Source organism: Triplophysa rosa, linkage group LG25, assembly GCF_024868665.1.
Source record: "Triplophysa rosa linkage group LG25, Trosa_1v2, whole genome shotgun sequence".
Taxonomy (NCBI): Eukaryota; Metazoa; Chordata; class Actinopteri; order Cypriniformes; family Nemacheilidae; genus Triplophysa; species Triplophysa rosa.
Window position 1 is genome coordinate 1463663 of NC_079914.1, and position 5961 is coordinate 1469623.

Here is a 5961-nt window from a genome sequence, read left to right on the forward strand (position 1 = left end):
CAATTTGTAGCAATAAACAATGAGGTGTCACGCAAATCGCAAGTCCAGTACGGTGTACCACAGGGCTCAGTCTTAGGGCCTCTGCTCTTCGCATTATACATGCTACCTCTAGGAGATATAATAAAGCGACACGGAGTTAGCTTTCACTGTTATGCTGATGATACTCAACTTTATATTTCCTCGAAGCCTCATGAAACACAGCAGTTCCATCGAATAATGGAATGCATAGTCGATATAAAAAACTGGATGAGTAACAACTTTTTATTACTGAACTCGGACAAAACGAAGTGTTACTTATTGGACCGAAAACTGCTATAAGTAACAACCAAGAATACTGTTTAACTATTGACGGATGTTCCATAAAACCCTCGTCGTCAGCAAAGAATCTTGGCGTTCTATTCGATAGTAATCTGTCATTTGAGAGCCACGTCGCCAACACCTGTAAAATTGCGTTTTTCCATCTTAAGAATATATCTAAACTACGTCATATGCTGTCAATTCAGATGCAGAGAAGTTAATTCATGCATTCATGACATCAAGACTAGATTACTGTAATGCACTGTTAGGTGGTTGCCCTGCAGGCTTATTACAAAAACTCCAATGGTCCAAAACGCGGCAGCTCGAGTTCTTACACGTACAAAAAAGTATGAACATATTAGCCCGGTTCTGTCAACCTTGCACTGGTTACCTATAAAGCATCGCGTTAACTTTAAAATCTTGCTTATTACCTATAAAGCCTTACATGGTTTAGCTCCTCAGTACTTGAATGAACTCCTTTTGTATTACAGTCCTTCAGTGCATTACCTTTCAGGGTCCTGTCAGTTGGTAATAATGCTAACAGCCTGAGGCTAATAGCGAGTGATCCGATAAAAATAAATTATCGGTGCGTTTAAGGACGATTTTTGGTATGGGATATACTTAAGGATATGTTTTACCCTCTGTGAATAACAATTTAAAACACAAGTCTTAAGATATAACAAGAATAAACGATGTATTAAGAATAAATTTGAAAGAGCTCCGACTCAAACCACGCGCTCTCAGCAAACAGGAAGTGACGATGTTCCATCTAACATAATCCTTTCAATTTGGGACTACATGAATGATTTGTGTTGTGTTAACACAAAATTGTTTTTACATTTCCCACCGGAAAATTCCTTTGCGCTGTCGGCCTGTAAAAACAAATTATTTATATATTTTTAATAATCTGCCGGCCCACATTTTAAAAAATGGTCCGCAGCCCCTCTGGCATTTGCCAGAATTGCCAGATGGCCAATCCACCTATGCCTTGAACTAATTCACTAGCATTGTCTTTTTAGTAAGAAAATTTGCTTCATCTACACTGTAAAAAGTAATACCTAGATCTAACTTGAGGCAAGTGGCTGCATTGGATATTTTAAGTTGAGTCAACTTGCAGCCTTTTTTAAGTATAATAAACACTGTAACATTACCTAATACAAACGCAACAAAATCAAGTTGAGTTAATTAATAGTACTAGCATTACTCAGTTAGATAAACCAAATTTTCTTGGTACAGGTAAGTTATTTATGGGTTGCTACAAGTAACCTGTACTCATTTTAATGAGGTTTTATGAACTTTATGTTCTTAGTAAAATTAACCTAATCATATTTGAATAAACATTTTAAATGAGTCCTGGCTATAACCTCAGAAAAGAAATATAAATGTCTATATTCTAGGCACTTCAATGATTAACTTTACATAAACAGACTTTGTCAATAACAATTACAAATTCAATTGAAGAAGAAAGAGATGGGAAGATAGATTGAAGACAATAACATTTATTCAATGTAACTTGTAACAGTGAATACAAAACAGCCAATAAATGTGGTCACACATGTACACAATAATATAAAACAAACACGTTATAAGTGTAATTTTAACCTGTTCTGAACAGTAAAGTGAAATATCCAAACTGCCCAATCTGCAATGTTTAGCTAAAGGTAAATGTGAGCCATAAAATCACATTGTATCACACTGGAACTGCAATTATTACAGTATTTCTATATTTCGAACAACTATTATTATTTAAGAACTCCCAAATTGTGCACACAGCACTGTTGAGTTGAGTATACTGTATACCTCATGAGGTTAATGATCGGCACAGAACACAGTCCAAAATCCACATTAATTAAGGCACAGAACAATGAACACAAAAGGAAAATAATAGGGATGCACCGGTTGACCGGCCATAAATCGGTTTTTGTTTTTTACGACCGATTTTTTTCCGGAAGTGCGCCCGCGGCCGCATACACAGATCACATTCGAATCAATCGCGAACATGTCATTTGTGTAAAAGTATTTCGAAATCTGTCAGCTGAAGCTGCGCTCGCATACCTGTCTGCACCTTGCACAAGTGTCGACAGCGAACGTTTGTTTATCTCAGCTTCTCACGTGTTGGATGAGAAACGAAACAGACTAAGTTGTGACAAAGTTGAAATGCTTATTTTTGTAAAGAAGAACGTGCATTCACTTTTAAAAAGCCAGAAATAAACGTCAGTTCCGTTAAGGATGATTATTTTTATTTTACATTAAATTATAGCCTTTTGACTTACTTTGATTTAAAAAGCACCATCTTTACACCAATTTTAAAAACAAAAACTGAGTGCTGATAAGTAAAGTCTCTGTTCGGGTTGTTGATATTGTGTTGATTGAGTTTAATCTGTTGAACTATGCAGTTGTTGCCTTTAATTTCACATGAATACAGTTGATGTATTCATTTTTAAGGCCAGTTTTATGTAGTTTAACTTTAATCCCAATTGAAAAATAGCTAAATGCTAAATATCTGTACCATCTTTGGATTGAATGTGCTTATTGTGCAGTTACTGCCTTTAATTTAAGATGGTTACAGTTATTGTTTTCAATAGCAAAAGCCAGTTTGGCCTGTGAAAAACCAAAAAAACATGTTATTTATTCTCAAATTTTTTTCTTGTTTGTTGCTTAAAGGGAAAAAAAATGGAAATCGGTATCGGAATCGGCCAGTTTGCTTGTAAAAAATCGGTATCGGAATCAGCCATGGAAAATCATAATCGGTGCATCCCTAGAAAATAACCATGGAAATTATATTACCTGAGCAACTTGTACCCGTCAAATGAGTCTTAAGGTCAAGAACAAACAATAAAAGAAAGAAAACATTTAAGTTGGTATTTGGTAAACTCACCTACCAAAGTGATTGCATTTTTTCAAATGATGGCAAACAATGCCAGATGCCATTGAGAAATCATCTAAGACAATTTGGTGAGGAGATTTGTACACTTGGATGATGGTTTAGGACGCATGGGGTCCAATCCCACAAACAGCCTCTGATATATTTCAAAAGTATACACCAGTTTTGAGGGATACTTGAGGTCGAGGGCATAGGTAAGTCCAAACAGGAGGCAGCATGCTTTCGACAGGTTTGGCACACCTCTGACCACGGGCTGTCCTTCTATGATAATCCCAATCGTGTCGGGCTGATGGCACATTTAATTGACCTTTCTCCAATTTAATTTTTATAATACACATTTTAAAGCCTGGTAGTTTAAATTGTACAGTATATTTAACTAGATTAAGGATTTTAGTCATCACATGTCAGGATCTTAAATTATCACAGAAAAAAGTTGAGAAAACGTTAGTGGCAACTGACAGCCTGATAATAAGAAACTGCTCTATTTGGTGATTTTTACTGTTTGTTGTAGGGATGAGACAGAATGGTGATCTTCCTTCTATTGGTGGTTGGTACATAAAAACGTCTTAAGAAATGTAATTGTATGGAGCCCACACTATTGTTTGCAATTTTACCTATGTTTTACTTACCTGGGAATAGTTATAGCTGTAATTGTATCTATTCTGAAGTTTTTCTTACCTGGATGTGAAGCTTGAAGACCCCAGGTAACAAAAGCGCTTGGGTATCTAAATACAAGGAAAATGCATGTTCGAATAAGGTTAAAAATCAGTGGTTTAACTTGATTTAAGTAATAGGTTAGAAATAGTTTTAGTTTTTTTTAACCAAAAATCTGTCATTAATTGACTATGCAGCATTAATTCAATTCAATTCAATTCAATTTTATTTATATAGCGCTTTTCACAATGTGCATTGTTCCAAAGCAGCTTTACAGGAGCAAATAAGAAAAACACAGAAAGGTAAAACACAGCACAGTGCATGGTGTTTATAGACCAAGCAAGATCATTATAATAAATAATATCTAATAAATAAATGAATAAATAAATTAATAAATTAAAAAAACTTGGATCAAATCTCTAAAATTAGACAGACTAAGCATACATGTCTACAGTAAAATCGGTGCATCTGCTTTAGTAATGCAAAAGCATACTAACATGATCTCTCTTTCCTGAGTCCTGTCAAAGGCACGTGGCTAGCTTGTTTTGCCTGCTGTCCATAAAACACCACAGCTTGCTTTCCCTTATTTGCCCGCACAACTATTGCCCGAAGGCTCAAAATTGCGACCGTTTCGATCACATATTATCCCGAAATTTAATCTGTGCAGTCTAAAAATATAACTGAGGGCATTTGTGCAACTAATTATTACCTACATATCTGCGTTTTTAAACACGTCCATCCTAAATGTTGCAACAGTGGCGATTATGTTAGCAGGTGCTGCTAGCGCAAATGCACTAGCATATCTGCTGCTGATAAAGCGATTCCCCCACGACAGCTGCATCCCCCACCGTAGACCGTGTTGTTAATATGAAATTAAATAAGTGCTGTAGTCATGCCTACTATGTGTTTTAAGGCTACTTTGGCTTTAATTTGAACAATAATATCACTTTTAATCGTTAGTTAGCATTAACTTAAACTAGCGTAGTACTAATGTTAACGTGTTTTGTCTAGGACTTTTACCTTACCGTTTAATGTCAAATGGTAGTTTAAGTTAGTCAAATAATAGTTAAGCACTGTGCAGCCAACTTAGCTTGCCATGTGTGCAGGATAGCTAACGTTATACAGTACAATTTGCAAACCTAACCTTAGCTCCCTAGTGGAGTAAGCGATTTCGCGTGACTTTACATTATCAATCATGCGGCTAAATTTGCTCAATTTACCGTGTTAATTAGTCCCTGAAATTCAGATCCATTGCAACGAACAAACGGTTGAAGTGCCGAGGAGGATGCTGCATTTGCCTGAAAGTCCCCGCCAGTGAGAAAGGGATAATGCCAACTTAAAATATTTACTTTTTATGAACACACCTGACATATCGACAGCTGCTCTAATAAATTGTGTATGTCAACTCACTTGTATAACATTTCTTGTACACAACAACCACATACAAATAACTACCCAAATAAATTGCAATAGTTTTACTTAAAATATATTGTTGTATAAAAACGGAAAAAAATTATACTTTTTAGTATAAAACTAATAAAATAAACTAGATAACAACTATTTAAAGTATATAAAACCTACTTTGTGGGTGTAGCACTTTTTACAGTGTACTAAAGAAATGCTATTTGGATGTAACCTACTTTGAATGTTCATTAGCATCTAATTTCAAAGTCACTTTATAATGCACAGTTTACGTTCAAAATATTTGTCCACAGGGACCATTTCATTTTCAGGGAACACTTGGTGAACAGGAGAGGATGATGGTGCAAATTGGAGTCTTCATACAGCATTGGAACATTACCAATACTAGGCAGTTTCAGGACAATTGGCAGGTCATATTCTCCCTGTCAAGTGTGTTACCAACACTTGGGCAAACTAAAGCAACAGACGCAAAGTAAGCTCATTGTATACTGAGTTCCTCTGACAGGTAAAGAAAAATAAGGTGTTAGTGTAATGTCAGCATTAATGGAAATAAATGTTTTACCTGAGGCCCTCGACAGCTAACCCCTTCCTGTTTTTCTGAAAGAAACCTTCACTTAAGTCTTGCTAAAGCACAGATGTTCAAAATCTTGTGCAGCCTTTTTCAGGAAGTAAAAAAGGGTTAAGTCATTAAAAGAAGTTAAATT

At 35.7% G+C, this 5961-nt stretch overlaps 1 long non-coding RNA gene across 1 annotated transcript; it reads right to left on the bottom strand.

Annotated features, from left to right (window-relative positions):
* Nucleotides 1-1831: 1831 nt before the first annotated feature.
* LOC130548374 (uncharacterized) lies at nt 1832-3947 on the bottom strand. The gene is made up of 3 exons (XR_008962021.1): nt 3860-3947; nt 3085-3112; nt 1832-1939 (listed from the first exon to the last, which is right to left on the bottom strand). It is a non-coding gene; the product is annotated as an uncharacterized LOC130548374 (long non-coding RNA).
* Nucleotides 3948-5961: the final 2014 nt, after the last annotated feature.